Below are 23944 nucleotides of genomic sequence, written 5' to 3' on the forward strand. Positions count from 1 at the left end.
CGTACATGCTCCCTTGTACGAATGCGGAGCTCCCGGGAAGTCAATCCGATATATATTTTGTCGCAACCACATGTGGCGTAATAAATTATGCCAGATATGTTGCAATAAATATATTCCCGGATTGTGAATTCTCTGAGACCATCGGCGGAGCAGAAGGCAGTGGCTCTAATAATGTTTTTGCATCCTCGGCAACAGCCACATGGGTAGCAGCCAACTCGCTGGGGTCCACAGCCAAAGAGGGGAGGTGTCTTTACCACATGATGACTATGCACAAGCATGTCTTTGAGGCTCTTACCCCTCTTTGCTGTCATCATGGGATGATCGGGCAGGTATCCCTCGAAAGATGATTCCGTTTGGAGAATGACACAATGTTTGGTCAAGACACCCCTTATCTGTTCCCATTGTCTACAGTAGGTAGAAATAAATCTGGCTACTGGGCTCGTTGGTTTTACCATCGTGTTCCGCCCAGATAATAGATGGTCAAGTTTCGAAAATTTGGCCCGCTGGTACCCTCGTTTAATAGATCTACCACTGTAGCCCCTATTAATGAATCTCTCCCTCATATCCCCCGATTCGGCCTCATTGTAATGTATCTGTAAATCGGAAAGCACTCGTCTGATTTATGCGGTAGTGTGAGTGGCCCTAAGGGTGTCTTCACATGGCGAGGTTTTTTTTTCTAGCATTTTTTTGTTTTGAGTGGCTTTTTCTCCAAAATACTTCAGAAAACGTGCATGCATACAAACGCGTAAAATAATGTACCTGTTCATATTTTTAACCTCAGGCTTAAGCCCCCGTCACATTTAGCAACTTACCAGCGATCCCGAGAACGTTGCGACCTGATAAGGATCGCTGGTAAGTCGCTGGTGAGATGTCACTCAGTCAGACCTTACCAACGACTAAGTAACGATACAGGTCGCAGTAGCGACCTGTATAACGATCTCTGCTGTCATTGGGACCCTGTCACACAGTGTCAAACACAGCGATGTGTCCTGCCCAGCAGAACATCGCCTTTGAAGAAAATGGTCCAGGACATTCAGCAACGACCGGCGACCTCACAGCAGGGGCCAGGTGGTTGCTGATGTCACACACAGCGACAGCACTAGCAAGATCGCTGTTGCGTCACCAAAACCGTGACTCAGCAGCGATGTCGCTTAGTGAGACGTGGCCTTTATACATGAGGTGGCAGACTTGTAAAGATCAAGGGTATATAGATATAGAGCCCAGCTCAGGGGAAGAATGGGAAAATGTTTTGGAGTCTTTAAAGAGGCCCAACCAGCAGGATTTTGCTATATGAGTTAAAGATCGTGCTATATGGGCACTAAAGCGGGCTTTACACACTACGATATCGCTAGCAATTTCTAGCGATATCGAGCGTGTAAGTACCCGCCCCCGTCGCACATGCTATATCGTGTGATCGCTGCAGCAGTGAACATTATCGCTACGGCAGCGTCATACGCACTTACCTGGTCGTCGTCGTCGCTGTGACTGCCGAACAATCCCTCCCTCAAGGGGGAGGGACGTTCGGCGTCACCGAGACGTCACTAAGCAGCCGGCCAATCAAAGCGGAGGGGCGGAGATGAGCAGGACGTAACATCCCGCCCACCTTCCTTCCGCATTGTGGCCGGCGGCAGGTAAGGAGACGTTCCTCGCTCCTGCGGTGTCACACACAGCGATGTGTGCTGCCGCATGAGTGATGAACAACATGGATAAACAACCCTTACCGATTTTTGAGTTTGGGACGACCTCTCCATGGTGAACGATTTTCACCATTTTTGAGGTCGCTTAAGGACGATGGTAAGTGTCACACGCTGCGATATCGTTAATGACGCCGGATGTGCGTCACTAACAACTTGACCCTGACGACAAAACATTAACGATATCATAGCGTGTAAAGCCCCCTTTAGGCTATGTGCGCACTTTGCTTTTTACCTGCTTTTTACCTGCTTTTTCAACTGCAGCGTTTAATGCCAAAATGGTTGTGTTCTGCTTTTCAAGCAAAGTCTATGGGAATTTGGTTTTCTTGTCCGCACTATGCAGTTCAAACTGCAGCCTTTTTGTTGCAGAACTTTGGTCAAAAACTCAGCTTTGCAGTGCAAAACCCAAATGGCAAAAACAATTGTCATGTTTTTGTTTTTGCCCTGCAAAGCTGAGTTTTTGACCAAAGTTCTGCAACAAAAAGGCTGCAGTTTGAACTGCATAGTGCGGACAAGAAAACCAAATTCCCATAGACTTTGCTTGAAAAGCAGAACACAACCATTTTGGCATTAAACGCTGCAGTTGAAAAAGCAGCAAAAAAGCAGGTAAAAAGCAAAGTGCGCACATAGCCTTAGATGCTGAATCCAGGCATATCTGTTGTAGAAAGATCTGATGCTTGGTTGATTAAATATCTTTAATCAAAGTTGCAGAAAAGCACTGCACTTTGATTGATGTGTGCAACATGGGCTACACACAGCGACATGTCGGTTTTTCTGCGGCAGCACGGATGTCACACGGACTGCATACTGATATGATCCATGTGACATCAGTGTGATGTACAACATTAAAACTTGTTGGTTCCGTGCCCGCTTATTATGTTCATTATTTATTCACTGCGCTGACTACGGACCTGGAAGTAACAGCAGTGCCGGGGACAGGTAAGTATACCAGCTCTTGCTGCCCATGTGCTGTCCGGATGTCACATGGACAGCACAGGAAAGGGAAAAATAAGCAACGTCGGCACAGCACTACTGAATTCTCATAGACTTTGCTAGCTTCACAATGGACTTTCAGATTTTGCTGCAGATTTCTAAAAATACACGTCAAAACTACACAGCGTGGGCACTGGTCCTTAGGGTATGTTCACACAGGGCTTTTTTGGTAGGTGCTTGCTGCGATTTTTAGCTGCAGATTTGCCTTGGTTTTATGCAAATCCATGCTAATAAAAAGCTGCTTTTTACAGTACCAGCAAAGTTTATGAGATTTCTGAAATCTCATGCACACACACACAAACACCTGCAGGTTTTGTTCCTGACTGTTTTGTCAAATACCTGCGTATTTTGCTGCAGATTTCAAAGAATGAGCATGTCAATTCTTTGCAGCGTTTTTTCATTGATACAACCCATTTTGTAGAAAAAAATGGCACTAAAAAACGCAGATGACTCAAAGGAGATTTCCTGCCACAAGATTAGTTTTTGGTCAGGAAAAAAAAACTTACCAAAAAAGCCCTGTGTGAACATAGCCTAGACAGATTAACAGGGGAAAAAAAGTTATGGCTTTAAGATGCGCTAGTGTTCCTAACTTCCAACTGCAGTATTAAGCATTTGTGTCAAAGAAAAGCTGTTTTCAGTAATGGCTAGGATAGGCACATTTCTTTTTTTTTATTGCTAACTATGCTAATTGGGATCTGGTGCTGTATGAGTGCTTATTTTTTGTGCCCGGAGCTGATGTTTTTACCATTTTTGGGTAGATGCAATGTTTTGATCGCCTCTTATTGCATTTTATTCCAATGTTGCGGTGGGCAAAAAAAGTAATTCTTGCGTTTTTAATTTGTTTTTCATCATACTGTTTCCATAGTGATGTTTGCATCCAAACATGATTTTTCAGATGAAAAAAAATTTTCTTTCCCTGACCGGGAATCGAACCCGGGCCGCGGCGGTGAGAGCGCCGAATCCTAACCACTAGACCACCAGGGAAGTTACTATGTATTGGTAGTCGTCTACATGTTTAAGTGTTGTACCAGTGCCCTCTGCTGGCTCTAAAAATTAATTTTTTAAAAGAGTATTTTGACTGTATTCGATGGACTTTCATTATAATTATATAGACTAATGTATAGAGTACCACATGTACATACCCTATGATCTGTCCTCGCCTTTGTAGAATGAACTAGCCTTGTTCTTAATCCACACCCACGCTAGCTAGCCCCAAAGAGACGTGTAACTGTAGAGCAAGCCAATAACTTAACCCTTTGAGATCCTGAGCTGTTGTAGGTAGGATGTCCATTTTAAACAAGTGTATATTTTTCTACTTTAGTTTTATATAGTTTATAATTATATTGTATGTGAAGCACATTTTTATAAAGGTTATATACAGTGGGGAAAATAAGTATTTGATACACTGCTGATTTTGCAAGTTTTCCCACTTACAAAGAATGGAGAGGTCTGTAGTTTTAAATTTGTAACACACATTGTATTTTTAAATACCGTACTTTCGGGATTATAAAACGCACTTTTTTCCCCCAAAAATGGGGGTGTGTCTTATAATCCGGATATGCCTTACCGGGACGCCAGTGGTGGAGCAGGGTCGGAGATACTGAGGGTTCAGAGGAGGGGGTGTTACTGCAGTGGAGTGGCTCATGAGGCTCACCGGACAGAGGATTGGCGATAACTGCGGGTCCGGGGATATCATGGCGGCTGGCGCCACTGATCTGCCGGCACACTCGGGCCATTGAACTACTGGCGCATGAAGTCATGGACTTCAATAAAATGGCCATGGAGGCCAATCTGCACACACACAGCCTCTGTGGCCATTTTCTTGAAGTCTATTGTGTCAACTGCTGGCAAATCAATGGAGCCCGCAGCGCGCTGGCACATCAATGTTGCCCGCCACCACGATATCCACAAGCCCGCAGTATCAGTGAGCCGTGACACCCCCTCCTCCAAACCCACAGCATCGACGACCCTCCGTCCACGGACTCACCTGAGCCGCGGCACCTCCTCTGAGCCTGCAGCATCACCAACCTTGCCTCCTGTGACCGTCATGAGCCGCTGCACCACCGCCGCTCCGACTGGTGAGCTATTATAAGACGCAATAGGATTATAAGACGGACCCCCATTTTAACATTACATTTTTTTTTCCTATTTTCTTCCTCTAAATTTGGGGTGCGTCTTATAATCTGTTGAGTCTAATAAAATGAAAAATACGATAATTCATTTTCATTTTATTGCATGAAATAAGTATTTGATACAATAGAAAAGCAGAGCATAATATTTGGTGCAAAAACCTTTCTTAGCAATTGCAGAGGTCAGACATTTTATCAAGTTCTTGACCAAGTTTACACACACTGCAGCAGGGATTTTGGCCCACTCCTCCATTAAGGCCACAATCAAGGCATTACAACCGAGACTGGTGTACCGGCCCCAATGAAGGGGGGGGGGGGGCAGCCATGTCCGGGATAATTACTTAGCTTTATTAGGCCCTGGCCGGACCCCTCTCTTCACTCAGCCTCAGTCACAGCCGCAGCAAGGGGGCTCGACAGTGTCGCTTCAGCCACTACAAATGACTACGGTGCATGCAAAGCCCTTCTAGGGCATCGCATGCAAATTAGCCATGTGGCCGGAAGCAAGGTAGTGGAGCAGGGAGGCGGCACGTCATCCCACAGCCTAGCGTGATGAGGTCATCACTCTGCACCTCATCACAGTTCTGCGGGCAACGCAGAGGTGGCGGGGACAGGTAGGCGCTTCAAGAGCTAAAGATCGCCGGGGGGGTTGGGGAGCCCGCAATCCCCAGCCCTTGCCTTGCTTTAGCTAGATGCGCATCGGAGGGTGCACATCCAGCCTAAATGCATGGCGGCTCAGAGAGGACACAGTGCAACGTGTGAGCCGGGGAGGTGGAGTAAAATGTTTTGGGGTTTTTTTTGTGGCAGACAAATATAAAAGGAGAGGCCCTGGAAGGGGATGTATACCAAAAAGGGGAAAAAAAACAGGATGGGGATGACATTATACCATATGGCAGTCCCCATGCAGCGGTGGATATGGCACCTCACGCCATCCTATGCCTCCAGTCCACTCCACTAATGTGCAACTGAAGAAAGTCCGTTGTGGACCGAAAACGTTTTTTCATGCATATTAAATAAACTTGCATCACTTTCAAGTTCGGGAGTGCCTTGTTTAATTACATATATACCAAGAGGGTCTCAGGATCGGGACATATATACTAGGAGGAGGACATATAGGGTACAATAAACCAGGATGGGGACATACATAACAGAAAGGGCCCAGCATGGGGGCATACATACCAGGAAGGGACCAGGATGGGGACATATATACCAGGAGGATATTATACAGAGGGGTAATGTGGGGGGGTAGTATACAGAGGAGCAGTGTGTGTGAGGATATATTTTTATATAAATAAAGAGAGGCAGCTTGTGTGGAGGATAGTATACAAAGGGGCAGTGTGTGGGGGGGATATACAGAGGGGCAGTGTGTAAGGGTATATTATACAGAAGGGCAGTGTGTGTGGGGATATTATACAGAGTGGCAGTGTGTGTGTGGGGGGGGATATTATACAGAGAGGCAGTGTGTGTGTATTACACACGTGGTCAAATTTGTTGGTACCCATTGTTTCATGAAAGAAAAACCCACAATGGTCACAGAAATAACTTGAATCTGACAAAAGTAATAATAAATAAAAAAAATCTATGAAAATGAACAAATTAAAGTCAGACATTGCTTTTCAGCTTCCACAGAATTTAAAAAATAAAAAATAAATAAATAAAACTCATGAAATAGACTTGGACAGAAATGATTGTACCCTTAACTCTATATTTTGTTGCACAACCTTCTGAGGCAATCACTGCAATTAAATGATTCTTGTAACTGTCAATGAGACTTCTGCACCTCTTGACAGGTATTTTCGCCACTCCTCAAGAGCAAACTGCTCCAGTTGTCTTGGTGTTTGCAGGTTGCTTTTCCAGACGACATGTTTCAGCTCTTTCCAAAGATACTCAATTTAGGTCAGGGCTCATAGAAGGCCACTTCAGAATAGTCCAATGTTTTCCTCTTAAGCGGGCTTTACACGCTACGATATATCTAACAAGATGTCGGCGGGGTCACGTCGTAAGTGACGAACATCCGGCATCGTTAGTAATATTGTAGCGTGTGACACCTACGAGCGACGATGAACGAGCTGAAATACTCACCTTCTCGTTCATCGTTGACACGTCGCTCATTTTCTAAAAATCGAACGTCCGGTTGTTCATTGTTTCCGAGGCAGCACACATCGCTCCATGTGACACCCCGGAAACGATGAACTGCAGTTTACCTGCGTCCCGCCGGCAATGCTGAAGGAAGGAGGTGGGCGGGATGTTTACGACCCACTTATCTCCGCCCCTCAGCCTCTATTGGGCGGCCGCTGTGTGACGTCGCTGTGACGCCGAACGTCCCTCCCCCTTCAGGAAGTGGATGTTCGCCGCCCACAGCGAGGTCGTTTGGAAGGTAAGTACGTGTGACGGGGGGTTACAGCATTGTGTGACATGGGCAACAAATTGCCCGTGCCGCACAAACGATGGGGGCGGGTGCGATCGATCGCAAATGCGATTGCACGATTAATTGCATCGTGTAAAGCAGGCTTTAGCCATTCTTGGGTGTTTTTAGCTGTGTGTTTTTGGGTCATTATCTTGTTGCAAGACCCATGACCTGCGACTGAGACCAAGCTTTCTGACACTGGGCAGCACATTTCTCTCTAAAATCCCTGGATAGTCTTGAGATTTCATTGTGCCCAGCACAGATTCAAAATACCATGTGCCAGATGCAGCAAAACAGCCCCAGAACATAACAGATCCTCCTCCATGTTTCACCGTAGGGACAGTGCTCTTTTCTTGATATGCTTCATTTTTCCGTCTGTGAACATACTGTAGAGCTGATGGGCCTTGCCAAAAAGTTCAATTTGTGTCCCATATGTCCATAGGACATTGTCCCAAAAGCTTTGTGGCTTGTCAACATGTAGTTTGGCAAATTTCAGTCTGGCTTTTTTATGATTTTTTTTCGACAATGGTGTCATCCTTGGTCGTCTCCTATGACGTCCACTTTGACTCAAACAACGACGGATGGTGCGATCAGACAGTGATGTTCCTTGAGCTTGAAGTTCACCGTTAATCTCTTTAGAAGTTTTTCTGTGCTTTTTCGTTACCATTCGTACTGTCTTTTTGATTTGTCATCAATTTTCAACCTGCGGCCACAAGCAGGGAGGTTGGCTACAGTCCCATGGATTTTACATTTCTGAATAATATGTGCAACTGTAGTCACAGGAACATCAAGCTGCTTGGATATGGTCTTATATCCTTTACCTTTAACATGCTTGTCTATAATTTTCTTTCTAATCTCCTGAGACAACTCTTTCCTTCGCTTCTTCTGGTCCATGTTGAGCGTGGTATACACCAAGTCTCCAAACAGCACAGTGAGTATCTATAGCCATATATACTGGCCCACTGACTGATTACAAGATTGTAGACACCTGTGATGCTTATTAGTGAACACTCCTTGATTTAACAGGTCCCTTTTGTCACATTATTTTCAGGAGTACCTTCATTTCTGTCCAGGCCTGTTTCATGAGTTTTATGTCTTTAAATATTCTGTGGAAGCATTATTGAAAAGCAATGTTTAACTTTCATTTGTTCATTTTCATATAATTTTTTAAATTTATTATTACTTTTGCCAGATTCAAGTTATTTCTGTGACCATTGTGTGTTTTTCTTTTATTAAACGAGGAGTACCAACAAGTTTGACCATGTGTGAATATAGAGGACCAGTGCATGTGTGGGGGTGATATTATACAGAGAACCAGTGTGCGTGGGGGGGATATAACACTGAGGAGCAATGTGGGGGGGATATTATACAGAGGAGCAGTGTGTGTGTGTGTCTGGGTGTGTGTGTGTGATTATACACAGAGAAGCAGTGCGTGTCTGGAGGATATTTATACAGAGGAGCTATGTGTGTGTGTGGGGGATATTATACAAATGAGCAGTGTGTGTGGGGGGAATATAATACAGAGGAGCAGTGTGCGTGTGGGGATACTATACATGGGGCATTGTGTCTAGGTATGTTATACAGAAAGGCAGTGTGTTTGGGGGAATATTATACATGGGGCAGTGTGGGCGAGACATTATGGAGAGGGGTGTTGTAGAGGGTGTAATATGGACATGGGCAGTATAAAAGGTGTATTATTAATTTTCTGAGGGAAATATTTCATTTTCTGGAACAACTTCAAGGGTACTAATACTTTAGGTCGTGTGTGTGTGTGTGTGTGTGTGTGTCTATACATATATATATATATATACTGTATATATGCATGTTTTTCTAAGCATGGCAATGACAGAGTGGAAGGTTTGAGCGGTGGAGGCGGAGCTGGTGTGGAGCCTGGGTGGAGTTTCAAAAATGTTGCCAGTATGGGACCCTGAAATTCCTAGTGGCAGCCCTATCCTCCATACAGATCTTTCAGGATTCGGGGAAGTCGCTGAATAAAAATTGTGTTTCTATTCCCTCTAAATATTTTCTATGGGGTTCAGGTCTGAAGACTCACTAGGTCACTCCAGGACCTTGAAATGTTTCTTACGGAGGCAGTCCTTAGTTGCTCTGGCTGTGTTTTTCAGGTCATTGTCTTGCTGGATGACCCAGCCACAACCCATTTTCAATGCTCTTACTGAGGGAAGGAGGTTGTTGGCCAAAATCTAGTGATACAGTACATGACCCCCATCCATCCCTCCTTCAATGCAGTGCAGTTGTTCTGTCTCAACATGTAGTAGTTGTAATAATAAGAATATTAGCAAATACCTCCAATAAGAGATGTAGTATAGTTCATCTGATATAGTCCCGTGTCATACCTCATGTGCAGGAATTGCAGTAGCTTAGGTATCCATGTTTACATCTACTCATATAATGACAGTTGCACATGGTCGTGACAGTTAGTTGCAATGCACATGACGTAAGAAACATCTACATACATAATTGCCAGTTGTGGATTTAACCTTATCCCACAATGCACTGTGGCACTGTCAGTTGCGTAGCCGCAGTTCGCACCCACATCATAGCCATGGTAACCAGGGACAACAGTGCAGGTGGAACCCAAATTTTGGGCTGAGTAAGAACAATTCTGTTCCCAGTCTAACATTGTGCTACCCATACCACATCCAAGTATAATGAGGTGTTGGTGTTTGCGATGTCACGGAGCAGTAAGGAGGCGTGGCCGGGTATGTCCGCCCTTGCCTGACATCACCATGCCTTTAGCGAAATTGTGGCGAGCGACGAGACATGGTGGCACTGACGAGTCATGACGGTACTGATGAGAGAGAAAGAAGAAAAAAATACATACACATTATGTTTATTTACAATAAAAACACACACAGCCTTTAGACATTTAATTAGCCCCCAAAAAATATCTGTGGATAATCCAGAGCAGGCCATGATCTGTAAAAGAAAGAAGCTTTGCCATTATTTTTGACATGTTAATAAATTGTATCCTCTCACTTCCTTTGTGTTTTTTGGTCCACTTTGGGAACGGACAAACACACACACACACACACACATACATCAAACTGCACAATACAATGTACCACCTCCAATTATAGCCACAACAGTTTACAAGAGACCATATAGTGTAAACACACACACACACAGCACACAGGAGACAACACATAGTGAACACATCTCAAGCAACACAACACCAGATACCAATATACAGCACACGACAAGGAATAGACAGAGCACAGGGGTGAAAGTGGTCAAATAACGCAACACACACAGTACACAAATGCAGAGGGATGACATACAACAGATATATTGGAAAGCGCAAACAGTGTGACACATGTCCACTGCTCCTGTCAGCACTACTAATCATAGACAGATGTTTATTTCACCACACTCCCTATGCGATAGCCTATTTCTAGTACCTATACAAGGAGAACTATGCTGCATTTCTAATTAGAGCTATTTGCTGCTAATATTATATTATTATTATTATTATTATTATTATTATTATTATTATTATTAATAAGCCTACTACAAATTGGGATAGGATCTTGGCGATGGGAATAACCTGTTAAGGTAAAAACGGACACACTGATGGAAAACTCTCATGACACCGGCACCATTTTTTCACGTACATATTTAAATGTGAAATGAGGCCTTACAAAGCTTAAGTTTGCATGGCAAAGTACAAAGCCATATAGGCGGCATAACCCCATCAAAGTGTTTAGTTTTTTTTCCCAGAAACCTGGCATTTCGCTATGGCCTCATTCATCATTTTTTTGCTAGAAATCTAGAGTAATAAACTTTGATAAGTTGCAAAAACTTTGCATACATCAAGGTTACTCAAAAACGTTGCTACTTCTAATGTTTTTACTCCAGTTTTGTTCACTCTGCCAAAATTGGCAAAACAGGGGCATAATGTCACAGCTCATCTAATTCATGACAAGGTATCGCATAACTTACACCAAAAATATTTCTCTGATTCCTGACAGGAGTAAGACTTACGGGAAAACGCACACCACCTTTCAGATGCACCCGATTTATTAAGAAGTGTGCACCTCTTAATGAATCAGGTGTCTGTGACTCCAGCAAGGCCTATATGTACACAGATGCCCTCACCTTCACCAGATTTGGCGACTATAAGCTGCGGCCACCACCAGTGGGCTCTTATATACAGCATTCTAACGTGCTGTATATAAGAGCCCAGGACGCTTTTTAGAACGTAAAAATCACTTTATAATACTCACCTAACGGGCGGTGCGGTGCAGACCGGTCGGATGGATGTCTCCGTTCTCCAGGTCCGGCACCTGGTCTTTTGGCCATCTTTACCCTCCTTCTTATAAAGCCTGGGTGCATAACGTGTCCTACGTGATGCACACTATCCGGCATTGAGGTCCCGTGCAGGCGCACTACAATACTTTGATCTGCCCTGCTGATTTTTTGTCTTTTATTTCAAATAAAGGATTTTTTCTGTGTTTATGCTTATAATAATAATAAAATTAATAAATCTTTATTTCTATAGCGCCAACATATTCCGCAGCGCTTATCTACTTTCACCTACAGATTAGTGATGGGGGTGTCTCATAGGCTCCTGCCATTCAGGACTTAGTGACTGCTGTGTGCTATCATTAACTCCTTATTACACTGATTGCCACCGCACATGGGCAAACGGGAAGACCTGGGGAAAGTGCTTGGACTGTCGAATCTACTGAATGCGGCAATTCCGGGGGCTGCAGGCTGATTTTTTAGGCTTGGGCACACCCAATAACCATGGGTATCCCCAGCCTGTGAATACCAGCCCCCAGCTGTTGGGGTTTATCTGTGCTCGTATCATAATATGAGGAGATCCTACACCAATTTTTTAATTTATTTATTTTATTGTACGATATAGATCTACCAACCAGCGTCTGCGATTGACAGCCTCAGACACGCTGTCACTCAGCGTGCGTAAGGTCTCGTCTGACTGCAACTAATCACAGACGCTGGTGGGTGGGGGAAGCAGTGAAAATGTATAAGCCTAATGAGTGGCCCGGGAAGAAGAATGAGAGTCCGTGGGAGCAGTGTGACAGTCGCCCCAGTGAATCATTAAGTATGAAGCGCATGCTCCTACCCCTTTGGATTTGGATCTGGATTTTTGTCCTCGTACACTTTATATGGGGACCGGCATCTGTCAGCGAGGGATTGATCCGCCAATCCTCCGAAACGCAGGGACAAAATGCAAAAAGAATTGACATGCTGCATCTTTGTGGTCACCACAGAAATACAGCCAAAAAAACATGCAACATTCGCAAAGCAAAAATGAAATCTCATAGACTTTGCTGGGGAACCAAAACTGCACCCGAAAAAAACCCTGCAACGTGTACATTAGGCCTTATTCACCTCCATGGCAGCCATTTAAGAGCTGGAATACAGCATTAATATGCATGTCTCTGCAAATACCTATGTATAAAAAAAAAGTATTATAGAAATTATATCTACACCAGCTAAACGAAAAAATAAAGATCTAATTTGTAACAACTCATTCTATCAAATGAAATTAATATGTCAGGTCTGATACTACCATCAACCTGCAGATATAAGGTTAACCCTTTAACAACCGTGGGCAGTAAAATTACGTCCTAAGGCCCCCTTCACACGTCAGTGATTCTGCTACGTATGTGCTTTTTTTTGTACGTACCAGAATCACTGACATACGCAGACACATTCTAATCAATGGGTCTGCACACACATCAGTGATTTTTCACTGAACGTGTCTCCGTGCAGTGTACACGCGTGTCCGTAATTCTGCACGGAGATAAGTCCGTTTTTTTCTGGCATCACTGATGACCCACGGACCACACTATGGTGTGATCCGTGTGTGATCCGTGAAACACGTACCAGAAAAACACTGACATATTAAATAATAAACATTTTCAACTCACCTTTCCAGCGATTCGCTGTGCAGCCTCCGCTCTCTGCAGCTCTTGCCCGGCTCATGAATATTCATGAAAGCAGGAACAGCCGACCCGGAAATAGCTGCAGAGAGCGGTGGGCAGACGCTGCAGAGCCGAGGAGTTCAGCACCATGGACAGCAGGAGCGAAGGCAGGTGAGTAATGTCCATTTTCGATCATGGATCACGGATTGTACATGGACAACCCACGTGTGCCGTGAATCACGGAACACGGAGGGACATGTGCGTGTTTTACACGTCAGTGAAGAACGTCAGTGTTTTTCACTGACGTGTGAAGGGGGCCTAAGCGGTCATAGTGTAATCCCTGCTGGCTGTTGCACATGTGTGCCTCTTAAATGACGCCGTCAAAATGTGTCAGGGCCATTTAAATGCCGGTCGCGGTAAATCTTTACTCACCAGGCTCCATCGGCGGCGCTGTGACGTGATCACTGTGAGCCAATGGTTGCCATGGTAGCACAGGGTCATGTGATAACTCCTGTAGCTCACATGACTCACTTCCTGTATCACCCGGCAGAATGCTGCGTCTGACAAGAGGTGAGTATTTCTGGTGATAATAGCTGTGTAGCTATGATAGAAATGAATGAGCAATCAGACTGCTGATCCTTATAGTCCCCTAGGGGGACTAGTAAAATAAAATAAAAAATAAAAAAAGTTTTAAAATATTTTAAAAAATAAAAACACCTAAAAGTTCAAATCACCCCCTTTCACCACATTGAAAAATAAAGTGTTAAAAAAATATACACACATTTGGTATCGCCGAGTTCAGAAATGTCCGATCTATCAAAATATAAAATCAATTAATCTGATCGGTAAACGGCATGGCGACAAAAAAAAATTCCAAACCTCAAAATTACGTTTTTTGTTCGCTGCAAATTTTGCGCAAAATGCAACAACAGGCGAGAAGCAAAAAATAAGCGGTCACTGATCCGAAAAAATAAGAACGCTATGGGTTGCGGAAAATGGCGCAAAAAGTGTGTCACATTTTTTGGACAAACTTCTGATTTTTTTTTTAAGCCCTTAGATAATACTAAACCTATACATATTTGGTGTCTACAAACCCGAACCGACCTATGGTATCACACCAACACATCAGTTTTACCATATAGAGAACACGATGAATAAAATATCTCAAAACCAAATCATGCAATCACCTTTTTTTTGTAATTTTTCCGCACTTGGAATTTTTTTGCTGTGTTCCAGTACACTATATGGTAAAATGTATGGTTCATTTAAGAGTACAACTTGTCCCGCAAAAAGCAAGCCCTCATATGGCAAGATTGACGGAAAAATAAAAAAAGTTATGGCTCTCAGAAGAAGGGGAGCAAAAAAGCCCCTAACCCCCCCCCCGGAAAATCTGCCGGGGGTGAAAGGGTTAAAGGGAATTTGTCACCAGATTTTTGCTACCCCATTTGAGAGCAGCATAATATAGAGAAAGAGACCCTGAGTCCAGCGATGTTTCACTTACTGAGCTGTTTGCTGTTATTTCGATAAAATTAATGTTTTCTCTGCTGCAGATCTAGCAGTTATATAGAGCTCATGAATATGCTGGACTAACTGGCAGCACGCCAAGTAGTCCTCTAATGATAATCTACTGCTGATTAAACAGTGATTTTATCAAAACTTCCTCAAGCAGCCCAGTAAGTAACACATCGCTGGAATCAAGCCCCTTCGTTATGCTGCTCTCAGATTAGGAGGCAAAAATCTGGTGACAGGTTCCCGTTAATCTGGAGGTATTATGAAGTTGCCCATCTGCTCTACTTTAAGTGCAGCCCTAGAGAGAAAATTTACTGCAGTTCTCCCTGGAGCAGCTGGCTTTCAAATGGGCGTACTCTGCACGATTAGGCTGTATTCCTACAATCAGTATTTGGTGACTTTTTGATGTTGCAGAATTTCTGCACTCATTATATAAATTAGGTTACTTGCTTTTTTTTTCCATTGTGTTTTTGTGATTTTTTTTAACATACGTTTTGGTCGCCTTTTTGACCCTGCATTTTTTTTGTCGTTGGTGTGTCATGCTTTAAATAAAGCTGCTTTGTTTTTGAAACATGCTGGTATTTCACTTTCACAAAACTTTATTGACATTCTTAGGTGAGAATTACATGCGTTTTGGAGGTAATTCTTCCACAGAAACGCAAAAAAAAAAAAATGTATATTTTTTATCTACGTATTTTCCGCAAGTCTATAGCAAAAATCTGCACAGAAAAATCAGCGTACACGCAAAAGATATTGATTTGCTGTGGGTTTAAAGCCCCTTTCACACGTCAGTGATTCTGGTACGTTTGTGCTTTTTTTTGTACATACCAGAATCACTGACATACACAGACCCATTCTAATCAATGGGTCTGCTCACACATCAGTGATTTTTCACTGCACTTGTCTCCATGCAGCATTCACCCTTGGCCGTGATACTGCACGGAGACATGTCAGTTTTTGTCTGGCATCACTGATGACCCACGGACCACACTATGGTGTGATCCGTGTGTGATCAGTGAAACACGTACAAGAAAATCACGGACATATTAAATATTAAAAATTTTCAACTTACCTTGCCTGCGATTCGCTCTGCAGCCTCTGCTTTCGGCAGCTCCTGCTTAGCTCATGAATATTCATGAATGCAGGAACTGCCGACCAGGAAGTAGGTGCTGAGAGTGGTGGGCGGACGCTGCAGAGCCAGAGACTTCAGCACCATGGACAGCAGCAGTGAAGGCAGGTGAGTAATGTCCATTTGCAATCACGGGATCAGGGATCAGGGATCACGGATTGCACATGGACAACCCACGTGTGCCGTGAATCACGGAACACGGAGGGACATGTGCGTGTTTTACACGTCAGTGAAGAACGTCAGTGTTTTTCACTGACGTGTGAAATGGGCCTTACAACGCTCCGTAGGTGAGTTTACACAAAGTAAAAGGGAATCACAGGGGGCAGGAGACTGATATAAATCCCATCTACTTTGCTAGAACTGTAAGACGCTGCATTTTTGATGCACCAAAAACACGCATAATCAAAAACTCACCAAATACTGATCGTTGGAACTTAGCCTTAAGGCTGCTTTACACGCAGCGACATCGCTAGCGATGTCGCAGGTAAAAGCACCTGCCTCCGTCGGTTGTGCGTCACGGGCAAAACGCTGCCCGTGGCGCACATCGCTAGGATCCGTCACACATACTTACCTGCCTAGCGACGTCGCTGTGGCCGGCAAACCGCCTTCTTTCTAATGGGGTGGTTCGTGCGGCATCACAGCGATGTCACACGGCAGCGGTCCAATAAAAGCGGAGGGGCGGAGAGCAGCCAAAAGAAAGTGATGCCCACCTCGTTGCCGGAGGATGCATGTTCGGTGTTGTTCATCGTTCCTGGGGTGTCAAACGTAGCGATGTGTGCTGCCTCAGGAACGACGAACAACCTGCGTCCAGCACCATCAACGATATTTGGGATTAGAACGACGTGTCAACGATCAACGATTAGGTGAGTATTTTTAATCGTTAGCAGTAGCTCGTAGGTGTCACATGCAAGGACGTCGCTAAGGAGGCCGGATGTGCGTCACGAATTCCGTGACCCCAACGACATCTCGTTAGCGATGTTGTTGCGTGTAAAGCCCCCTTTACAGTCACTGCTCATAGTTCCCCGGCACTATGACCGTCAGCTGACTGTGCAGTGCATCAGTGCAGAGCCAGATGTCAGACAGTGCCATTCGTACAGCTGTGGCTGGTGACTGGAATTGCTCCAGGCTTTACTAAGGCTATGTGCGCACTTTGCAGTTCAATTCTGCAGCGAAAAAGTCACTGCGTGTGCGTCTCAGAACGCAGCTAAAAAAGCTGTGTTCTGAGACGCATTCTGCAGGATGCAAAGTGCGGACATTCCTGGAGAGAATTCATGCGTTTTGGATGCTTTCTCTGCCATAGACAGACTGGGAAAAGCATCCAGAACGCACATTTTTCACAGTACGCACCCACTCGGCTCTGCAGCATCCCCATAGACTTGCAGCAGAGCCGAGTGGGACCGCACTGTCATGGCTGGCTGCGGGATAGTGTCGAGCGATCAGAATGAACTCGGATGAACTTCACCCGACTTCATTGTGATTCCGCAGCTCTGTGCGTGTACCGCGGCTTGATTTGCAGTCACACGTGAAGGATTCACCTGTGATCGCAAATCCCCTGAGTGACTGCAGTGATCCGCGCGATCAGCGGTGCCGTCACTCAGGTTACTCGCGGCCACAGCTGCAGTCCTCCACCGGAGAGCGGTGGCCGCGAGTAACTTTAGTGACAGCACAGCTGATCGCACGACTTACTTCAGTTGCTGCATGGAGCTTACAGGAGCGGCGGTGTTCTACTGCCGCTTCTGTCAGCTTCCGATGTAGCAGAGCTGGAAGCGTCGGAGGACCTTCCGTTGATTACGTGGGACCTGGAGGTGTTTTTGAGGGGTTAATAAAGTGGGGAAAGAGAGTGTTTTTTTGTCTTTCATTACAAATAAATGATTTTTTGGATGTGTGTGTTATTTACTTTAACTTACAGGTTCATCATGGAAGGTATCTCGGGGACACGCCTGGCATGATTAACCTAGGACTTAGTGGCAGCTATGGGCTGCTGTCATTAACTCCTTATTACCCCGTTTGCCACCGCACGAGGGCAAGTCAGGATGAGCTGGTAAAGTCCCGGGACTTTCGCATCTAATGGATGCGGGAATTCTGGGCGGCTGCTGGCTGATATTGTTAGGCTGGGGAGCTCCCCAAAACGTGGAGCTCCCCATCCTGAAAATACCAACCTCCAGCCGTGTGGCTTTACCCTGGCTGGTATCCAAATGGGGGGGACCGCACGTCGTTTTTTTTTCATTTATTTTTTTTTTCTGCTCAATATAGACACGCCCACCGGCGGTGGGGCGTGTCCAGGGGTGGGATTCAAATTTTTAACAACAGGTTCTCTGTAAACCCCGCCCATTTCAAAACCACACCCATTATGTAACCACACCCACTTTGTTAGCCACACCCATTTTCACGCACTTTCCTCAGCCAAAAATACATGTAATTTAAAGTATAATCTCTTTCCCCTTCTGCCCCTCCTCTACCGTCACTCTCCTGTCCAGTACAAGTTGTTCCCGTCACTGTCAGTCATATTGTATTAAATGGTTTTTCTACAGTTTTTAAAAATTATTACTAAAAATTATTGCTAAATTGGAACGGACGACCTTCCCCATACAGATCTCATCCCATGTGGTCTCTCCCCCCCTGCAGATCCCATCCCATTATGGCCCCTTTCCCCTGCAGATCCCATCCCATTATGGCCCCTTTCCCCTGCAGATCCCATCCCATTATGGCCTCTTTCCCCTGCAGATCCCATCCCAATATGGCCTCTTTCCCCCTGCAGATCCCATCCCATTATGGCCCCTTTCCCCCTTCAGATCCCATCCCATTATGGCCTCTCCCCCCCTGCAGATCCCATCCCAATATGGCCTCTCCCCCCCTGCAGATCCCATCCCAATATGGCCTCTTTCCCCCTGCAGATCCCATCCCATTATGGTCCCTTTCTCCCTGCAGATCCCATCCCATTATAGCCTCTTTCTCCCTGCAGATCCCATCCCATTATGGCCCCTTTCTCCCTGCAGATCTCATCCCATTATGGCCCCTTTCCCCCTGCAGATCCCATCCTATTATGGCCCCTTTCCCCCTGCAGACCCCATCCCATTATGGCCCCTTTCCCCCTGCAGATCCCATCCCATTATGGCCCCTTTCCCCCTGCAGATCCCATCCCATTATGGCCCCTTTCTCCCTGCAGATCCCATCCCATTATGGCCTCTTTCTCCCTGCAGATCCCATCCCATTATGGCCCCTTTCTCCCTGCAGATCTCATCCCATTATGGCCCCTTTCCCCCTGCAGATCCCATCCTATTATGGCCCCTTTCCCCCTGCAGATCCCATCCCATTATGGCCCCTCTCCCCCTGCAGATCCCATCCCATTATGGCCTCCTCTCCCCCTGCAGATCCCATCCTATTATGGCCTCCTCTCCTCCTGCAGATACCCTCCCATTATGGCCTCCTCTCCCCCTGCAGATACCCTCCCATTATGGCCTCCTCTCCCCCTGCAGATACCCTCCCATTATGGCCTCCTCTCCCCCTGCAGATACCATCCTATTATGGCCTCCTCTCCCCCTGCAGATCCCATCCTATTATGGCCTCCTCTCCCCCTGCAGATCCCATCCTATTATGGCCTCCTCTCGCCATATAGCCAGATATAGTAACAATTCCCATCTTATGCGGCCCCTCTCCCTGCATCTTCGGCTCACTGAGCGCTTTACCTGATCAAAGCAGCACCAGCCTCTCCTGTGTCTCCCGTCCTCCTCCGCGGCTCTCTTCAGTCACAGTGACGCTGACAGACGGCAGGAGGAGGAGCTCCCTCCTCTCACTGCCGTGACCTGTGTCTGCAGTGTCAGCGCGTCACTGCACGTCGGGTCAGGGAGCCGAGGCTGCACTGAACCAGGAAGTGCGGCACGGAGGTATGCAGATTAATTTGTACTAGAGTCTTAAAGAGACACTAACACAAATGAATACAGCAGGGAACCGGATCTCCAGAGCTGTTTCTTGCCGGTTCTGGGAACCGGCTCCCATTTTAACAACCGGTTCTCCAGAACCGGACAGAACCGGCTGAATCCCACCCCTGGGCGTGTCTGACTGCAACCAACCATAGGCGCCGGTGGGCGGGGAAAGCAGGGAATATGTGATGGATTAATGAACGGCCGGCTTTTTCAAAAGAGAAGCCGCCACAGTATGAACGCCGTGCAGCGCCGCACCGATGATCGTGGATCGGTGAGTATGAGAGAGGGGGTGGGAGGGAGAGACTGACATGGACAGAGAGAGAGATATAGAGAGAGACCGACCAACAGAGAAAGACAAAAGAACTGCCTTTGTTATGTTAAAAAAAAACGTGGATCGCAATTATAATGCAATGCAAGCGCACTGCTTCACATTTTGGCAGCGATTTTCTACAACTCATTGATTTCAATGGGTGTAGAACGCAGCCAAAATGGCAAAAACAATTGACCTGCTGCTTCTTTGAACGCATGGTTTTTGCCACAAAATATGCAAATTAAACGCTGCGTTTGGAAACGCAAAGTGCGGACAAGAAATCCACATTTTCCATAGACTTTGCTGGAAAATCAAAACGCATGCCTTTTGGCATGAAAACGCTGCAGTTCAAACGGACCTAAAAAGCAGCTGAAACGCAGGTGGAAATGGAAAGTGCGCACATAGTCTAAAAGTTGTCCTGAAAAAACAAACAACCTTATGAAGCAGCTACAGTATATCATAAAAGTGAGTATACCCCTCACATTTTTGTAAATATTTTATTAGATCTTTTTGTGGAACAACACTGACATTTTATATAAAAAAAGAAGGGAATTTTGTTTACTTACCGTAAATTCCTTTTCTTCTAGCTCCAATTGGGAGACCCAGACAATTGGGTGTATAGCTACTGCCTCCGGAGGCCACACAAAGTATTACACTTAAAAGTGTAAGGCCCCTCCCCTTCTGGCTATACACCCTCCCGTGGGATCACGGGCTCCTCAGTTTTAGTGCAAAAGCAAGAAGGAGGAAAGCCAATAACAGGTTTAAAGACAAATTCAATCCGAAGAAACATCGGAGAACTGAAACCATTCAACATGAACAACATGTGTACTCGAAAAAACCAAAAATCCCTAAGAAAACAGGGCGGGTGCTGGGTCTCCCAATTGGAGCTAGAAGAAAAGGAATTTACGGTAAGTAAACAAAATTCCCTTCTTCTTTTTCGCTCCTAATTGGGAGACCCAGACAATTGGGACGTCCAAAAGCAGTCCCTGGGTGGGTAAAAGAATACCTCGTGATAGGGCCGTCAAACAGCCCTGTCCTACAGGTGGGCAACCGCCGCCTGAAGGACTTGTCTACCTAGGCTGGCGTCCGCCGAAGCGTAGGTATGCACCTGATAATGCTTGGTAAAGGTGTGCAGACTCGACCAGGTAGCCGCCTGGCACACCTGCTGAGCCGTAGCCTGGTGCCGTAATGCCCAGGACGCACCCACGGCTCTGGTAGAATGGGCCTTCAGCCCTGAAGGAACCGGAAGCCCCGCAGAACGGTAGGTTTCAAGAATTGGTTCCTTGATCCACCGAGCCAGGGTGGATTTGGAAGCTTGCGACCCTTTACGCTGACCAGCGACAAGGACAAAGAGTGCATCCGAGCGGCGTAAGGGCGCCGTGCGGGAAATGTAGATCCTGAGTGCTCTGACCAGATCCAACAAATGCAAACCTTTCTCAAATTGATGAACTGGATGAGGACACAAGGAAGGTAATGTGACATCCTGATTGAGATGAAAGGGGGATACCACCTTAGGGAGAAACTCAGGAACCGGACGTAGAACCACCTTGTCCTGGTGAAACACCAGGAAGGGAGATTTGCATGAGAGCGCCGCTAGCTCGGACACTCTCCGAAGAGACGTGACCGCCACTAGAAAAGCCACTTTCTGTGAAAGACGAGAAAGGGAAACATCCTTCATAGGCTCGAAAGGCGGCTTCTGGAGAGCAATTAGAACCTTGTTCAGATCCCAGGGCTCTAACGGCCGCTTGTAAGGAGGGACGATATGACCAACTCCTTGCAGGAACGTGCGCACCTGAGTAAGTCGTGCTAGGCGTTTCTGAAAAAATACAGATAGCGCTGAGACTTGTCCTTTAAGGGAGCTGAGCGACAAACCTTTTTCCAACCCGGATTGCAGGAAGGAAAGAAAAGTAGGCAATGCAAAAGGCCAGGGAGTAACTCCCTGAGCCGCGCACCAAGATAAGAATATCTTCCACGTCCTGTGGTAGATCTTGGCGGAGGATGGTTTTCTAGCCTGCCTCATGGTGGTAATAACATTTCCAGATAATCCTGAAGACGCTAGGATCCAGGACTCAATGGCCACACAGTCAGGTTCAGGGCCGCAGAATTCAGGTGGAAAAACGGCCCTTGAGATAGCAAGTCTGGTCGTTCTGGTAGTGCCCATGGTTGGCCTACCGTGAGGTGCCACAGATCTGGGTACCACGATCTCCTCGGCCAGTCTGGAGCGACGAGGATGGCGCGACGGCAGTCGGCCCTGATCTTGCGCAGCACTCTGGGTAACAATGCCAGAGGTGGGAACACATAAGGTAGTCGGAATTGCGACCAATCTTGAACTAAGGCGTCTGCCGCCAGAGCTCGGTGATCGTGAGACCGTGCCATGAAAACCGGGACCTTGTTGTTGTACCGTGACGCCATCAGGTCGACGTCCGGCATCCCCCAGCGGCGACAGATCTCCTGAAACACGTCCGGGTGAAGGGACCATTCCCCTGCGTCCATACCCTGGCGACTGAGGAAGTCTGCTTCCCAGGTTTCTACGCCTGGGATGTGAACTGCGGAAATGGTGGAAGCCGTGTCTTCCACCCACGTTAGAATCCGTCGGCCTTCCTGGAAGGCTTGCCGACTGCGTGTGCCACCTTGGTGGTTGATGTATGCTACCGCTGTGGAGTTGTCCGACTGAATTCGGATCTGCTTGCCTTCCAGCCACTGCTGGAAGGCTTGTAGGGTAAGATACACTGCTCTGATTTCTAGAACATTGATCTGAAGGGTGGACTCTTGCTGAGTCCACGTACCCTGAGCCCTGTGGTGGAGAAAAACCGCTCCCCACCCTGACAGGCTCGCGTCCGTCGTGACCACCGCCCAGGATGGGGGTAGGAAGGCCTTTCCCTTTGACAATGAGGTGGGAAGAAGCCACCACTGAAGAGATTCCTTGGCCGCCTGAGAAAGGGAGACGTTCCTGTCGAGGGACGTTGACTTCCCGTCCCATTGACGGAGAATGTCCCATTGTAGTGGACGCAGATGAAACTGCGCGAAAGGGACTGCCTCCATTGCTGCAACCATCTTCCCTAGGAAGTGCATGAGGCGTCTCAAGGGGTGTGACTGGCCTTGAAGGAGAGATTGCACCCCTGTCTGTAGTGAACGCTGTTTGTCCAGCGGAAGCATCACTGTCGCTGAGAGAGTATGAAACTCCATGCCAAGGTATGTTATCGATTGGGTCGGGGTGAGATTTGACTTTGAAAAGTTGATGATCCACCCGAAACTCTGGAGAGTCTCCAGCGCAACGTTCAGGCTGTTTTGGCATGCCTCTTGAGAGGGTGCCTTGACAAGTAGATCGTCCAAATAAGGGATCACCGAGTGACCCTGAGAGTGCAGGACTGCTACTACTGCTGCCATGACCTTGGTGAAGACCCTTGGAGCTGTCGCCAAACCGAAAGGCAGGGCTACGAACTGAAGGTGTTCGTCTCCTATAACGAAGCGTAGAAAACGCTGGTGCTCTGGAGCAATCGGCACGTGGAGATAAGCATCTTTGATGTCTATTGATGCTAGGAAATCTCCTTGAGACATTGAGGCGATGACGGAACGGAGGGATTCCATCCGGAACCGCCTGGTTTTCACATGCTTGTTGAGCAGTTTTAGGTCCAGAACAGGACGGAAAGACCCGTCCTTTTTTGGCACCACAAACAAATTGGAGTAAAAACCGTGACCTTGTTCCAGAAGAGGAACGGGGGTTACCACTCCTTCCGCTTTTAGAGTGGACACCGCTAGCCGCAGAGCATCGGCTCGGTCGGGAGGTGGAGAAGTTCTGAAGAAGCGAGTTGGAGGACGAGAGCTGAACTCTATCCTGTACCCGTGAGACAGAATGTCTCTCACCCAACGGTCTTGGACCTGTGGCAGCCAAATGTCGCCAAAGCGGGAGAGCCTGCCACCGACCGAGGATGCGGAGAGAG

General features: G+C 46.5%; 1 non-coding gene across 1 annotated transcript; it reads right to left on the bottom strand.

Annotated features, from left to right (window-relative positions):
- Nucleotides 1–3599: 3599 nt before the first annotated feature.
- TRNAE-CUC (transfer RNA glutamic acid (anticodon CUC)) lies at nt 3600–3671 on the bottom strand. Its single transcript has one exon. It is a non-coding gene; the product is annotated as a tRNA-Glu (tRNA).
- Between the last annotated feature and the right edge of the window lie 20273 nt (nt 3672–23944).

This window comes from Anomaloglossus baeobatrachus, chromosome 5 (assembly GCF_048569485.1).
Source record: "Anomaloglossus baeobatrachus isolate aAnoBae1 chromosome 5, aAnoBae1.hap1, whole genome shotgun sequence".
In the NCBI taxonomy this organism is placed as follows: domain Eukaryota; kingdom Metazoa; phylum Chordata; class Amphibia; order Anura; family Aromobatidae; genus Anomaloglossus; species Anomaloglossus baeobatrachus.